Raw genomic sequence first — 17,235 nt, forward strand, 5'->3', positions numbered from 1 at the left:
TTCAACTACTGAGTTTTTACCCAAAGACAACAAAAAACACTAATTTGAAAAGACACATGCCCCCCTATGTTTATTGTGGTATTATTTACAATACCCAAGATACGGAAACAATGTAAGTGTCGTGTCAACCAATAAATGGATAAGGAAGATGTGGTCCAGCAATTGCACTACTAGGTATTTGCCCAGAGGGTACAAAAATACAGATTCAAAAGGGGTACATTCAACCCGATGTTTATAGCAGCATTAACAGTAGCCAAACCATGGAGAGAGCCCAAGTGTCTATCAGCTGATGAATGCATAAGGAAGATGTGGTATATATATATATATATACAATGGAGTATTACTCAGCCATAAAAGAGGGTGAGATCTTGCCATTTGGGACAACAGGGATGGACCTAGAGGGTATTCTGCTAAATGAAATAAGTGAGACTCAGAAAGAAAAATATCACACAATTTCACACGTATGTGTGAAAAAACAAAACCAACCAACCAACCAACAAAAGCAGAATCAGACTTATAAATACTGAGCACAGACTGATGGTTGCCAGAGAGGAGGAAGATAGGGGATGGGCCGTATGGGTGAAGGGGAATGGGAAGTACAGCCTTCCAGTTACAGAATGAATAAGTCGTGGGAACAAAAGGCGTGACATAGACATAGAGTCGATGATGTCACAGTAAAAATGTATGGTGACAGATGGGAGCTACCCTTGTGGTGAGTATAGCATAGCATAAGGAGTTGTGGAATCATCATGTTGTACAGCTGAAAATAATATAACGTTGTGTGTCAACTACACACAATGGCTCCATCAAGTGGCAGTTTCTTCAGCTTGGTGCTAGAGACTTTCAGCCTCAGCCCGTCCGTCCCCTCCCTAGAAGTTTGAAAGTCTTTATGATCAGAAACTTCTTTCAGTCATTATTGCTGTGGCCTATGTCTACGATCCTTTATCCTGAGTTCATCCTTCAGACTATTTTCTGAGGTGGGAAGCATTAAGAAAATAGATATCCGGTCAGGTCAATTTTCACCAGAAAATGTTCTTGACCTCATTGAGGACAAAATAAGAAAACATGGGCCTAATATGGAAAGTGAAGGAGCGAGACTAGATGAACAGGGAACTGTTTCACTATTGGGTAGCTTGGGCATTAAAAACATGACCCACAGAGTGACCATTGCTCTATCATTCTCTTCCTTCCAGGAGTTGCCTTGTGAATGGGCCCAATGACTCATACATGGATGGTAAGTGGTCAGTATTGCTTAGTGGTCCATGGCTGCTTAACTCCAAGGAAATTCAAGAACTTGAAAGATGAGTGTACAGAAAAAGAAGCATCAATATCTGCCTTTGCAGTAGCCTGATCCTGGCTTTAAGTCTCCAGACCTTATGATATTGGGTGATTGAATGTGATAATACACTATTTTATCCTTTCTTGGTCACACACAGAAAGAAAGTAACACAAGTGGAAAAAATATTAAGGTACAAAGTCCAAAAATACTAACATACAAAAAGAGTAGAAACTGAAATGCTTTTGGCCCAGAACAATTATGTCTCTACTACATCAGAGTTAAGCATCTTTTTTAATTGATCTTCCTTCAGGCCGATACAACAAAATACCATAGACTGAGTAGCTAAAAAACAACAGAAATGTATTTATCACTGTTATGGAGGTTGGGAAGTCCAAGATCATAGCACCAGCAGATTTGGTGTCCAGTTAGGGATGGCTTCCTCACAGAAGACACCCAACTCCCTGTGTCCTCACATGGTATAAGGGGCAAGGTCGTTCCTTGGGGTCTTTTTTATAAGGGCACTAATCTCTTCCCTCCTGATGTAATCATCTTCCAATGGTGATTGGGATCTCCCAATAACCTCCTAATATCATCATCTTGAGGGTGAGGATTTCAAAATGAATTTTGGTGGGACACAGACATTCATACCATAGCATGGATCTTTCTCATGTGTAACACTAGAATGATTAAAATTGTAGTGATCCTCAACCACAAGTTTCTCCTTATGGGGAATTCAAGTACACCAACTTTATTTCAGTACCCTTACCGCAACAGAAGAATTTAACAGCCAGCATTTAAAAATTTGTTTAATATTTATTTTTGACAGAGAGAGAGAGAGCAAGCATGAGTGGGGGAGGGGCAGAGAGAGAGGGAGGCACAGAATCTGAAGCAGGCTCCAGGCTCTGAACTGTCAGCACAGAGCCCGACATGGAGCTTGAACTTATGGACCATGAGATCATGACCTGAGCCGAAGTTGGATGCTCAGCTGACCGATTGTGACCTGAGCCACCCAGGTGCCCCTAATAGCCAGCATTTAATCTCCAAGTACTTTACCTAAACAATATCCATTCCTCCATCCCAAAAGAACCCCAATTTTATTTAGGATGGTTAGGTGCCCAGGTCAAATAAAAAGACTTTATTTCCCACTCTCTCTTGCAGCTAAGAGTGGCCAGATGACAACTTCTGACCAAGGAGATGTAAACAGAAATCTGGTGGATGAGACTTCTAGGAAAGCTAGTGTTTTCCTCCTAAAAAGGGGCACACTTGGCTTGGGGAGCATTTTGCCTTTGCTTTTTGTGCTTCATCTTGCATATAATGTTGGCATAGGATCTTGAGGTTCAGTAGCTATTTTGTGAGCTTAAGGGCAAAAGACAAAAGGGAAGGATGTTGATGCAAAAACCAAGGAAGCGTGCACCCCTGATGGCCTCACAGAGCTGCTCTACCAGCCCTGGGCTGTCTGCTACACGAAAAAATTATTTCCCTCACTTGCTTAAGCCTTTCTGTCGGCTTCCTGATACATGCATGAGAGCATAATTCTATCTAATTAAACCACAGTCCTCTCTTTGGAGGGTAATTAGAAAAAGAGAGACCTATGGTCTGGCATTCAGTTGCACAGCCAGACTTACCAGAATTATTCAAACTAGAGGTAGACGGAGGGCAGACCAGTGAGAACTGAATGACAATGAAACCGACTAAAGTCAGCTACCCTTTATTATCGCCACATGCCAGCAACTGTCAACAAAGTCAGCCACAAAATATTTCTTCCTGAACAATCTTTGGCCTACATCATAAACAACTGCTGAGGTTACTGAGTTTTAATAATGTGCATGTAAACTTAAACTTAGCCCATTTTACCATTACTTATCTGTTAGTGCATGTTGTGTTCTACACGGGCAGTAATCACAAGAATTCTCAGTCATTCATTGAGCTTCCAGAACAGGGGGACATGCAGGCTCATTTCAAAGGTAGCTTTATAAATGGTTCAGGATTGTTCCAGTTCACTTTCGGAGTGCAGTCTGTGTTTCCAACCCCTGTGGTACTACAAATGCCTGAGTTTAAGTAGTAGATTTGAAACAAGGAACAACAATAGTGACTGCAAAGACAAGGAATCAGAACACGAGTTAACTTCAGTTCTGTAATTGCTTGTGAGTATTTGAATTTTGGGTATCTGAAATTTAAAACAGTGATACTGGGGTGCCTGGGTGGCTCAGCCAGTTAAACGTTGACTTCAGCTCAGGTCAGGATCTCATGGTTCACGAGTTCAAGCCCCACTTTGGACTCTGTGCTGACAGCTCAGAGCCTGGACCCGGTGCTTGAGATTCTGTGTCTCCCTCTTTCTCTGCCCCTCCCCCACTCACACACACACACACACACACACACACACACACTCTCTTTCTTTCTCTCTCTCTCTCTCTCAAGTAAATAAACATTAAAATAAATAAAATAAAATGGTGATACAGTAGAAACTGCAAGGTGAATATTTTTATTGGAAAGCACAGAATTTAGCTTATGTATTCAATATTTTATTGAATTTGAACATTATCTTTAAAATAGAAATTTCTCTTTGTTTTCAATTTGTTAGTCTTTCATAACTATTATTTTTTTATTAAAATGTTTTATTTTATTTTCGAGAGAGACAGAGACAGAACGCGAGCAGGGGAGGGCAGAGAGAGAGAGAGGAAGACACAGAATCGGAAGCAGGCTCCAGACATTGAGCGCGTCTGCACAGAGCCCGACGCGAGGCTTGAACCCATGAACCATGAGATCATGACCTGAGCCGAAGTCAGATGCTTAACTGAGCCACCCAGGCGCCCCTCATAATTATTATTAAATTAATAATAATTAATTATTAATTATATAATGTACACTTATATATTATTATATATTATATTGTTAATAAGTTAGTATTAAGTTAATAATGCTATTATTCATTATGTAACCAATAAATACACAGGTATAAGGGTTCAAGTTTGTTTCCTTTTTTTACCAAAAAAAAATCCATAACATTGTAATTAAAAAGTAGTAATCCATATTTTCCATATTCTCTTTTTTAGTAACTAATAATTTTTTACTGTACAATTATACATAAAAAATTCAATAAACTATTTTCACTTTCTGCATTTCTTTTTTGGCCGTTATTATAGTTGCACTTAACGATTATTACTGAGATAAGCTTTGTCATTTAGAGGGTGAAGATGTTCAAAATTAATGTACTCTTCCTGTCTCAATTTTACTTGATTTTAGTATTCACCACCAAGGGTGCCATTCCATGACTTACCAACTCACAAGTTTGTTAGAGTCCAACTGAAGTAATTTTCTGAAAAGGTTACGTAGGTGGCATTCTTTCTGAGCACTTGCAAACCAAGGTCTTCATATTATTCTTCCTTGAGTGAAAACATAGTTAAATGGGATTAGATTCTGACCTCATTCTTTGGCCATCTGTAAGCATTGTTTCATTGTCATTGGGAATTTTGTGTGGCAGAGAAAGAAAAGCTTGTGACAAGTCTAAGTTTTTAATTTGTTTTGGGTAGTTTTTCTTCTTTTTTTTAAAGTTTATTTATTTATTTTTGAAAGAGAGAGCACGTAAGAGAGGGAGGGAGAGAGAGAATCCTAAGCAGGCTCTGCCCTACTTGGACTCAAACTCGTGAACCGTGAGATCATAATCTGAGCTGAAATCAAGAGTCGGATGCATAACTGATTGAGCCACCCAGGCATGCCCCCTACCTTTTTTTTTTAAAGGAGAAAATGGATATGGTAGCATTTCCCTCCTATTTATCTTACGGTTCAAAAGTTTTGCCCAAATGCGTCTAGCTGTGGGTTTCTTGTGATTGACTTCTCTTGATTGACTTCATCTGGGATGTGGTTTCGCACTTCTGGCTGAACATCTGCATTCATGCATTCATTCACTATCTTTATCTCTTTATTTTTTTTCCTCAACATCACTGAAGGGACGCAACCCAGCCCAACCGGTAGTCATTCATTACTCCAATTTAAAGGCACACCACTCCTTCCAGGGCAATCTGGTCACGTGCCCACCATGGCTACATCCTCAACCCTACCCTCTAGGGAGAAACACTCTCCTATCCCATCTCTGTGACTGTGTCTTTCCTGCTGTTCTGGATTCCTCCTAAGGAACACCAGTTGCCCCTCTTCTTTGTTCTCTATCCTTTGCTGCTATCATCTTAACTTTTTCATCTCTTTGTCCATAAATTTTGATAATTATTTAACTTGTTCTCTACATCACTACAGCATCAATCAGAATCAATGTTGCGATACCTCCCATGTTTTTTCCTTAACTCCAGCATTCCGTTTTAATTTCCTTCCAATCTTTCCTCATCACATCGTCCTTCCTTTAAAAATCTTGTTGCATTTTATTTCATCCTAATGAGTTCTCATTTTATTCTCTTCTTTTAATAACTCATAACCCTTCCCTTTTTAAAAGTCCATCTTGTGTCTATGAAGGCTACCAGTTCCCTGAAGTTTTCTTGCAGATCCTACAGTGGTTCAATATCTGGGACAAGCTCTTCCTGGAGTCTTCTGGAAGTTGTTTCCTTTTTTTTTTTTTTTTTTTTTTTTGTATTCTGCAAAAGTATTTTGTTAGGTTGCAGTGTTTTGTGCTTACACATCCTTGAATAAAGCAATTCGTTTTGCTCTAACTTCGTTATGCCTCAACCCATTCCATCCCTCCCTTTCCCTTAGAACTAACACTATACCAACATTTCTCATAAGCACATCCTTACTTTTTTTCTATAGTTTTCTCACCTCTGTGTTAATGCATCTCTAAACAGCTTAATTAGTACTGACTTTTCTTAACTTCATTTGAATGAAAGTTTATATTTTTTTGTGACTTGCATCTTTCACTCAATTTTAACGTATCAGTGCCCTCCAGTCGCCCAGGCACACTCCTGTAGTTGAGGAAGTTGGGTTTATTATTCATTATGGTGAGGAAGAGCACACACGGTGGTGGGGGGGGGGGGCGGGGGATTCTCAGTAAGAGAATTTCCGATCTAGTATAGGCTTTAGGCTTGTGTTAGGTGATTTGGGGAAGAGTTTAAGGAAGTGAGTCTTTGCTCTGGTTTGGATAACCCTGATCAGGAAGCCAGGGTAATTCTGTGATTGGGTATCACACCAAATCTTACCTAGAAGAAAGGAACTTAAGACTGAGGCTAAAGCTGTAATTGGAAAAGAAGCATGAGTCACTCGTATCAGTTCTATAAGAGGATATTTGGTCATTTTTGTGGTTAGGGCAATATTCGTGTTTTGTTGGTGGTTGGATGGTGTAACAGTCGTTTGGGTTTTGTCTTGATCTATCATGGTCACAGAGTGGCTTTGTCTGATGTTGTACTTTGCGAAATTATTTATGTTCAATAGAACACCAAGGCCTACCTGTGAGTGGCTGAATGTACCAGACTGGCTCTTGCATATTGGGGGCTGCTTTTCTCTTTCTCAAGTGTTGATGTGATTTGTCCATATCATTACATGTAGCTCAAGTTTATTCATTTCACCATTCAGTAGTGTTCTATTTCACACTCACCATAATGCATTTATATGGATTACAATACAACCATATTTATTTATTCACTCTACTCTTTTTTTATGTTTATTTATTTATTTGTTTTTAAGAGGGAGAGAGAGAGAGAGCGCGCACGTGTGCTTGCATGAGTGGGGGAGGGGTAGAGAGACAGGGAGAAATAGAATCCTAAAATCAATCCAAACCGCAAGACCATGACCTGAGCTGAAATCAAGAGTTGGATGCTTAACAAAAGGAGCCACTCAGGCGCCCCTATTTTCTCCACTCTTGATGGACATTGAGTTGTGTATAATTGGGGCTGTGACTAATAACACCTCACCAGCCCACTGCTTGATTTTCCCGATGCTTTAGGCTTAATGCAGAGCGTGGGAACTGCGAGTTCCGGATCACCACAGTAGTCTTCCTCTTTGCTCTCCCCTCAGCACCTGACTTAGGGGGACCAGACCTTTCACGACACACTTTCTGCTTCATTTATAATTGGGGACTCCTGAAAAGTTTTGAATGGGGCCAGTAAAGAGTGACAGATTGAAGATAAAGGAGAGGCAGAGTGATCTACAGAGTGAGGTTCCTGGTCAGGTGAGAGAAAATGACATCCAGAGCCCGTGCATCTGTTCTACCGAAAAGTAAACCACAAACATGGGAATTCCTGGACGAGAGTATGAGGGAGTAATTATAATTACTGTATGGGGCTGGGGTGTTCAGGGAAGACTCTAGGGAAGATGTTGGATTGAAATTGGATCCCAAGCAAGGCTGTGATAGAGAAGGGCAGAAAGGAAGGAAGGGGGACAGGCTAATGTAGGGATAAGGCAAAAATTATACACATCAAACAGTAATGCAAGCATGGAGGGTAAACTTGTGGGAGGTAACAGTGGAAAGAGACTTAGGTGAGACTGAGGAAGTCTTGACACCCAAGCTAACAATGAATTCTTCCTCCCTCAAGATAGTTTGAAGGCAAGGAAACAATGCAGTGAAACCCATGCTTAATGACTGTTGAGCCATCAATAGTGTTTCAAACTAGATTGTACTGGGGTCTGGGCATGAGCGGTCTAGGCATAAGTGAGTTAGAATGAGAAAGAAGGGTCAGGCCTTAGGCACCCTCACAGCTTCTGTAAAATACTTTGAATCAGCAATGGAAACAGTAGACCGTAAAACAAACTAAACACCGTCCCCCCTTCTCTCCCCACCGTCCCCCAATAATCCTACCTTATTCTGCAGGAATGTTTGTCCATTTGCTGTCTGGTAACCACTCAGGAGGCAGTTTAGTGTGATGGAAAGAATATTTTTTAGAAAAATGAAAACTTTCAAATGTATGGAAAAATAGAAGGACTAATATAACAAATACATACTGATATAACAAATACTAATATAACAAATATAACTGGCAGAATTAACAAATGTTAATATTGTGTGATATTAGCTTTTGATATTTTATTAAGAAAATATTGTAGAGTAAACGTGATTCCATTCTCCTCTTTCCATTCTTATAGGTAACCACAATCCCACATTTGATGTTGATGCTTTCCTATGATTTTTTAAACAAAAATGTTTAAATAAAATAATTTTAAAATATTTAAGATGTACAACACAATGATTTGATATACATATACATAGTGAAATGATTACTAAAGTCAAGCTAATTAACATATCATCTCACACAGTTATTTTATGTGTGTGATGGGAGCACCTGAAATCTATAAATATCCACCTTTTAAATGTATGCAAAAAACCGCTTCTCTTAACAGAAACCCATGGGGGAGGGGAAGGAAAAAAAAAGAAAAAAAAAGAGGTTAGAGTGGGAGAGAGAGCCAAAGCATAAGAGACTCTTAAAAACTGAGAACAAACTGAGGGTTGATGGGGGGTGGGAGGGAGGGGAGGGGAGGTGATGGGCATTGAAGAGGGCATCTTTTGAGATGAGCACTGGGTGTTGTATGGAAACTAATTTGACAATAAATTTCATATAAAAAAAACCGTTTCTACCATTTAGTAGCTATAGGATCTTAGGCAAGTTACTCAATCCTAGCTGTGTTTCTCAGTGCCATCATCTACAAAATGGAGGTAATAACAATATGAAAAATATAGGGTTGCAAAGAGGATTAGGTGAGTTATTGCATGCAAAGCACTTGAAAGAGTGGTACATAGCAAGTGCTCAGTAAATATTATTTTTATTGTTTTCTTGAAGATCTTTCCATGTCAGCCTTTATAACTCCATGGTGTGTGTGTGTGTGTGTGTGTGTGTGTGTGTGTGTGTATTTTTTTAAGTAGGCTTCACCCCCAGTGTGGAGCCCAATTCAGGGCTTAAACTCATGACCCTAAGATCAAGACTTGAGCTGAGATCAAGCGGTAGATGCTTAACTGACTGAGCCACCCAGGCTCCCCTCCATGATATTTTTAAAAGGCTGTATAATATTCCCTTAAATGGCCACCTCCAGATTTTCAGATTTTCCTGTTGCACACAATGTTCTTCTGTATGCAAGTTGCCAGGTTTTTGCAAATATATTGATATGGTAATTTTTGAGTCTGAATTGCCGAATCAAAGAATGAGGTACATTTAAATTTTGAAAGGTATTGCTAAGTTGTTCATCAAAATAGTGTGCCAATTTTCACTTCCACCATTATTTATCGAGCTTTGTAATCTGATAAGCAAATTCATATACCCCTTTTTCTTTTTCTTTCTCCTTTCTGTTTTAAGAGAGTGAGGTGGAGAGAGGCAAAGGGAGAGGGTGAGAAAGAATCTCTCCCTCTTTTTTAACGGAGTCCATTTTTTTAAAGTTTATTTATTTTAAGAAAAAGAGAGCACGAGTGAAGAAGGGGCAGAGAGACAGGGAAAAAGAGAATCCCAAGCAGGCTCTGCACTGATAGTGAGGTTCCATCTCACGAGTGATGAGATCATGATCTGAACCGAAATTAAGAGTGAATACTTAAGTGACAGCCACCCAGGCGGCCCCCTGACTGTTTTCTTATATAAGACTTAAAAAACAAAGCGGCTTTGTTGAAATGTAATTCACATACCAGACAATTCACTGTCTAAAGTGCACAATTCAGTGGTTTGAGTATATTTCACAGAATTGTGCAACCATCATCAGAATCAATTTTCATGACCTCAAAAAGGAAAAACACAACAGAACACTGTACCCATTAACAGTCACTCCCCGGGTGCCTCGGTGGCTCAGTCCGTTAAGCATCCGACTTCAGCTCACGTCATGATGTCACGGTTTGTGGGTTCAAGCCCCGCATCAGGCTCTGTGCTGACAGCTCTGAGCCTGGAGCCTGCTTCAGATTCTGTGTCTCCCTCTCTCTCTGTCCCTCCCCTGCTCATGCTCTCTCTCTGTCTCTCAATATTAAATAAACACTAAAAAAAGAAAAAAGACAAAAAACAAAACAGTCACTCCCCATTTCCGCTGATTCTCGTTCCCCCAGTTCTAGGCAACAACTAAATTATGCTTAGGGTCCCTGTGTTTGCCCATTCTGGGGATTTCACATAACTGGAATCATACAAATGTGCTCTTTTGTGTCTGGCTTCTTTCGCTTAACATAGTGCTTTCATAGTGCATAGATGCTAAATGCATCCACATTTTAGCATTTATTAGTACTTCAGTCCTTTTTACAGCTGAATGATATTTCATGGTATGGATATACCACATCTGGTTTATCTATTCATCAATTAATGAGCATTGGGTTGTTCACACTTTTGGGATATTATAAATAATGTTACTTGTTGTTGCTCAATAATGTTCCATTATATGGATATACTCATTGGTTTTGATATGTAATTATTTAATTGTGAAAGAGATGAAGATTTTAATATGTTGACCATTTCTTAAATTTGATTTGACTTACTGAGTTGTACGATGTGTTGTATATTAATGACAATTTCTTTGCCAAATATACTGCAATATTTTTTTCTAGTTTGTATATGTTCAAATTTGTTTTTTTTCTTCCTTTAAGACTTTAGGATTACAGGCCTTAGAAAGTGTTTTTGTATGCCAAGATTATCCACCAAATAATAAATCCATTAAAGTTTTGAACTACTAATTCTATAATTTTATTTTTCATGTTGAAAATCTTTCAATCTTCTGGAAATATTTTTGGATATAAAAATATGGTGAGGGGCGCCTGGGTGGCTCAGTCGGTTGAGTGTCCGACTTCAGCTCAGGTCATGATCTCATGGTCCGTGAGTTTGAGCCCCGCTTTGGGCTCTGTGCTGACAGCTCAGAGCCTGGAGCCTGCTTCGGATTCTGTGTCTCCCTCTCTCTCTGACCCTCCCCCATTCATGCTCTGTCTCTCTCTGTCTCAAAAATAAATAAAAAAACATTTTAAAAAATTAAAAAAAAAGTATGGTGAAAGACCATTGTATTTTATTTTTTCATTCCTAGCCAGTCTACCCTGCCACTAATTAAAAAAAATTTTTTTTTAATATTTATTTTTGAGAGAGAGAAAGACAAAGCATGAGTGGAGGAGGGGCAGAGAGAGAGAGAGAGACAGACAGACAGACAGACAGAGAGAGAGACAGAGAGAGACAGAATCTGAAGCAGGCTGCAGGCTCCAGGCTCTGAGCTGTCGGCACAGAGCCCAACACAGGGCTTGAACTCACTAACCATGAGATCACCTGAGCCAAAGTTGGACACTTAACCAACCGAGCCACCCAAGCACCCCATACCTGCCACTATTTATTGACTAATGCATCTTCCTTCCTCCTCACCTTCTGTAAAATTGACTCATCTACCTGTTCCACACATTAAGTTCACATACATATTTGGATTTATTTCTGGTCATTCTATTCTATTCTATTCTATTCTATTCTATTCTATTTAGCTATCTATTTCTTCTCTAGAATATGTTGATTATTGTACCTTTATAAGATATTTTAAATATGGTTGTACTAACTATTTCCTCATTACTTCTTTTTTCAGAATGTTTCTAATTACGCATTTCTAGGGGCGCCTGGGTGGCTCAGTCAGTTAAACCTCTGTCTGACTCTTGATTTTGGCTCAGGTCATGATCTCACAGTTCATGGGGTTGAGCCCTGCATCGGTTGGGATTCTCTCTTCCTCTCTCTCTGCCCCTCCCTCACTTGTGTGCTCACACTACCCCTCTCTCTCAAAATAAATAAACTTAAAAAAAATTACCCATATTCATTACCTAATGAAATTTAGTACTATTTTTTCTTAAGTTAAAAAAAAATCACCTTGGTGTTTTATTTGGTTCTGCATTGAATTTATAAATCAGCTAAGGAAATTAATGTTTTTCTAATTTTGAAGAGTCTTCTCTCGTAGGGATATAAACAAAGAGGGAAAATCTGAAATGGAAAAGGAGGAGGAAGAAGAAGATACAATTTTCCTCAAAATTCACATTTAAAGTATAATGTAAATCATTTCTCTCTGAAGAGCATAAAACACTTTCAAAATATCACCTCAGTCTCTAAAACATCCCCACCCCTACTATTTCTAATTTATAGATTGAAAGTTCAAGGCAGACTCTTGGCCTGTTCTTTAACTTTTATGTATTTATTCTTAAATGATTTCCTTTCCTTTGAATATTTATGAAGAACTGAGTATAAATCTTTCCTGCCTTTAGGTTTTTGGCACCTTCTGTCAGAATAATATGAAATAATGGATGGGGTTGATAGAAAAGCTCTATATATACATACGCATATAAGAATCTAATTGCTGGTGACTGTATTCTGATATAAGTTACTTTCTGTAAATTTTTACTTTTAGTCCAACTTTGACTCTTATCCTGCTGTCAAAATTATTTCCAGATTGTCCAAAGTGACAGATCATAAACAGAAGAAGAAATTAACACTCATTCTTAGCTTCTTGTACGTCTTAATTTCGAACAGTTTCCTTTGCAGAATCATAAAATTAAAGGTTATTTTCTCGCAATATTTTTCCTCCTAAATATTTGGATAACACACTGGGGTGACTAAATGGATAGTTCAAATCTGCCGTGAGGATGGCCGATCTGTAAAGCAAAGCTAAGAGAATGGGGAGTCCAAATGCACTTGGAGTACCTGGAAATTACACCTGGCAGCCCGCAACGTTTTGTGCTTCTTTGTTGTACTGTATTTTCTGGCAGCAGGCTTTCAAGGGTACCTTTATTTCACTGATTACTAAATTAGTGTTGGATTTAATGAGAGAGATCTGTCCTTTTATTTGTGCCTCTTTTCCTTCTTCTTCTTACTTAAAAAAAAAAAAGGATCAGCATCACAAAAGCTTTGTACATTTCTAGTTTGCTTTTGATGATGTGACCATTTGCTCCCATCTATCTCCATGGTAATAAGCTTCCTCCACCCCCGCTTTTCGAAGCCTCAGATACTTAGGAAGCTTCAGGACTGGAGTAGAGTTGCATGTTAAAATAATGCAGGGAAACAAATTGGTCTCTGTAAATAGGCCCCATCTTCAAAGCATTCGAAGAGTCTTCAAAATGTGATCCATTTTTCTTTGCTTGAAAACAGGTGTATTTTAGATAAAATATTCAAAAAATATTTGAAAGTAAAATTTTGCATCCCAGGAAATGCAAGTCAATAAGTGCCTGTATTCCAAAACAAGACTTGGACAGGATTTTAAAACTGGAAGGAGCCTCAGACTTCAGCTAGGATAGGATTTTCATTGAACATTTGAGGAAATGGAGGCATAATACAATTCATTATCTTGCATCGAATCATAACTTGGGGCTGAGACTTACATCTCTCAGAAAGTATTTTTTCCTCTCTTACTAACGTTTCAACAATAATAATTAATAGCAAAAAGTATTATTAATTGTTAATAGCATTATTGTTATTAATGATGATAATAATAATAGCTATTATTAGTAGTAATAAGAGATAATACACAGAAGATATGCTATAAAATGTGAGTAACTATTATTAGGTCTATGCTAGGCAACTTTTCCCTATAACTTGAAGTCCTTTGGGTGTTGATCTTTCAGATGCCAATCATTTCTTCTATACACTCACAGAAATCGACAGTCCTAAAAGATGATTTACAGATATATATGTATTTATACACACACACATTTATATATAATATATAAATAAAATATTAACAGTGGTAATTTCTTTTTTTATTTTTTTAATTTTTTTAAAATTTTTTTTTAACGTTTATTTTTGAGACAGAGAGAGACAGAGCATGAACAGGGGAGGGGCAGAGAGAGAGGGAGACACAGAATCTGAAACAGGCTCCAGGCTCTGGGCTGTCAGCACAGAGCCCGACGCGGGGCTTGAACTCACAAACTGTGAGATCATGACCTGAGCCAAAGTTGGACGCTTAACCGACCAAGCCACCCAGGCGCCCCAACAGTGGTAATTTCTGAGGAGTGGCTAATGGCTTCTTTTTTATAAATTTTCTGTATTTTAAATTTTCTATGTTAAAATACATTACTTTTAAGAAAAAAAGTCTTTTTAATTTTAAGAAGAAAATTTGCACATTTGATGCTTAAGGTATAAATCATTCATACTTGGCCCTATCCCATTGTTCTTTCCCCACAAAATGCAAATCCATTTGTCGTTCACAATAGCTGAAGACACTCTGTCCTGCTCTACCTATTAAGATGCAGTGCTGGGGCCTGGGATGATTGCATTTCCTTATCATTCACAAAATATCTGGGATTCCCACCTAGCCAGAAGAGAATGGACTGTAGAACTCAAGATCTTTATAAAGAATATCCCCTTTATAGCCTTTTTTGACCCAGATTTTGCTTAAGAGCTATTTTTAAGGTAAAGATAATATTAATTGGCACTTCAGAGAGCTTTTCACCTGACCGCCTCAAAGTACTTCACATGCCTTAACCCATTTGTGATCTCATTAAGGCATGTATTTGGCCTTAAAGATTCATCACAGTTCTACAAACAGAACCCAAATGATCAATTGCATTTCGGAAGCCATGGGAAACCCTCTGAAAACAAAGGGGTGTTCAAGAATAACGATAGCAGTGCCACAGTATCTGACACAGTGACAGCCCCCAGCACAGTGCCCCGTGCATGACAAATGCTAAGAAAATGTTCCATGATTAAGTGGCTCCAATTCAGAGATTACATCAGGGCTAGAGTATCTGGTAAGGTATTTTCCCCCCAGGTAACCAGTGTATTCTGATCATGCACCATGGGCCTAAACACAGCCAGTTGTGAGCTGTAAGTTCATCTCTGCTCCTGACCAGGCAAAACATTGCAAAACAACTTAGTGTAACCTCTATTAATTTTTTTCCTGCTTGATTACAACTGAATCAACTAGACCCAAACATCCTTTATTATCAACACTGATATTGATTTATTCCTTTTTATAGAAGGATAATGCTTGAGACCCTGAGAAACTATCAAGTGCTCGTTTACCACAGCTTCTTTTACACCTGACCTGTCTTCCCAGGAACAATTCTAATTGGATACTAGAGAAGAATGGGAAAGGAACATATAACCTACACTGAGGTATTAAAAATCAACGGGACATAACCAAGTGTCTTGAAATGATTGTCCAAAATACACCGATCTGTCTCTTCTCCGGTAGTCAGCCCTTCTCAATATATGGCACTGGTATCTACCAGGTTCCTCAAGCTAAAAACCACACTGACATCCTTGGCTCCTCTCTTCCCTTACTCCCAAATTCAGTCTGTCAGCACGTCTCGTTGGCTCTGCCTCTAAACGATTCCTTCATTCCTCTGCTACTTTTCCTTCCCACAGCTGTCCACTGGTCCAAGCCCCGTCATTTTGCACACGAACAACACAATGACTCCTAACCAGTTCTCTGCTCTTGACCTTCACTACAATCTATCATTCCCCCGGTGGCCAGATTTAACACACAGATCAGATCATACAAGTCATACCCCTGCCCAAAGCATCCCTTGTCACGCAACACAAGCCAAACTCTTTTTTGCCCAGTGTCCCTACCTGATCTAGGCACTGCCTACCTCAAGCCTTCTCTTCCATTTTCTCCCTGGCCTTCTCTTCCAGGTGTGCGGGCCTCCGTACCGTCCCTAGCTCTGCAGATGCTCCCACATGCACAGAAAACTCTTCTCCAAGGACCTTCGCGGGACTTGCCCCTTCATGTCGTTCGAATCTGCCCAAATGCCTCCTCCTCAGGAAGGCCTTCCCTCACCATCCTATCGAAAATGGTGCTTCCCTCTTTCTCTTCTTGACTTGCTATACTCTTTCCCGTGACTCTTACCACTGTTTGAAATGGCGTTATTTCATTTGTTTGTTTTCTGACTCTGCCTCTAGAACGCCATCACCACGACGGGTGTGGTCTTTCTTGTTATCCACCATGATCTCAGCTCCAAGAGCACTTTCTCACTCAGTAAATATTGTAGAATGAATGGGTGGTTTCAACTTAATCCTTTCTTTTTTTCTTTTTTCTTTTTTTTAGTTTACTTATTTATTTTGAGAGAGAGAGAGCATGAGTGAGGGAGGGACAGAGAAAGAGGGAAAGAGAGAGAATCCCAAGCAGGCTCCTTGTTGCCAGCATGGAGCTCAACATGAGGCTCAATCCCACGAACCATGAGATCATGACCTGAGCCGAGATCAAGAGTCAGACACTTAACCAACTGAGCCACCCAGGCGTCCCTCGGCTTAACGCTTTCTTCTCTGAAAGAGAACATTTTGTGGGTATGGATCAGTGTTGGAGGTGATCAGGCTCTCTGGAGAGTGATAGACCAGTACGCAGCATATACAACAGTAAACCACATTTCTACCTGGATCACTGTAGACACATGTGAGCACTTTCCATGGATATTTGGGCTCTAGATTTCTGTCACTCAGAGAGATGCTACCCCAAGAGGCAAACATTAAATGCTACGTAAGCCTCATTGGAGTCACCTGTGTAAATTGTAGTCACTTATGTAAGTGCTTATTGTCCCCTTCAGGTGGTTATCTTGAGGGCAGAGACCATGGCTTGCTCATCTTCCTATATTTTCTGACAGTAATTTGCAAACAGTGCCTAATATGTAGATACTAGCTGAACTGAAGGAAATTGGTCCTTTTAAAAATTGGCATATATTTTTAGATTCTTGTGTGTGTGTGTACATTCAAACTAAAAATATCAATTTTGAAGTGATTAGACTTGGAAGACACGCCAATTCTCCCTAATTCTATTTATTAATTATCACAACCCCAGGGGCGCCTGGGTGGCTCGGTCGGTTAAGCGTCCGACTTCGGCTCAGGTCATGATCTCACGGTCCGTGGGTTCGAGCCCTGTGTCGGGCTCTGTGCTGACCGCTCAGAGCCTGGAGTCTGTTTCAGATTCTGTGTCTCCCTCTCTCTGTGACCCTCCCCCGTTCATGCTCTGTCTCTCTCTGTCTCAAAAATAAATAAACGTTAAAAAAAATAAAAAAAAAAAAAGAATTATCACAACCCCAATAAAAATATCAATAAAGGTTTTTATGGAACCAAATTAACTTATACAAAAACTTATATGAAAAAATAAATGGGCAAGAATGGTCA

General features: G+C 39.3%; 1 long non-coding RNA gene across 1 annotated transcript; it reads left to right on the forward strand.

The window, feature by feature from the left end:
- Nucleotides 1-753: 753 nt before the first annotated feature.
- LOC123379410 lies at nucleotides 754-15,560 on the forward strand. Its single transcript, XR_006583790.1, has 3 exons — nucleotides 754-977; nucleotides 1,194-1,234; nucleotides 15,090-15,560. It is a non-coding gene; the product is annotated as an uncharacterized LOC123379410 (long non-coding RNA).
- Nucleotides 15,561-17,235: the final 1,675 nt, after the last annotated feature.

The sequence above is a fragment of the Felis catus genome, chromosome C1, assembly GCF_018350175.1.
Source record: "Felis catus isolate Fca126 chromosome C1, F.catus_Fca126_mat1.0, whole genome shotgun sequence".
NCBI lineage: Eukaryota > Metazoa > Chordata > Mammalia > Carnivora > Felidae > Felis > Felis catus.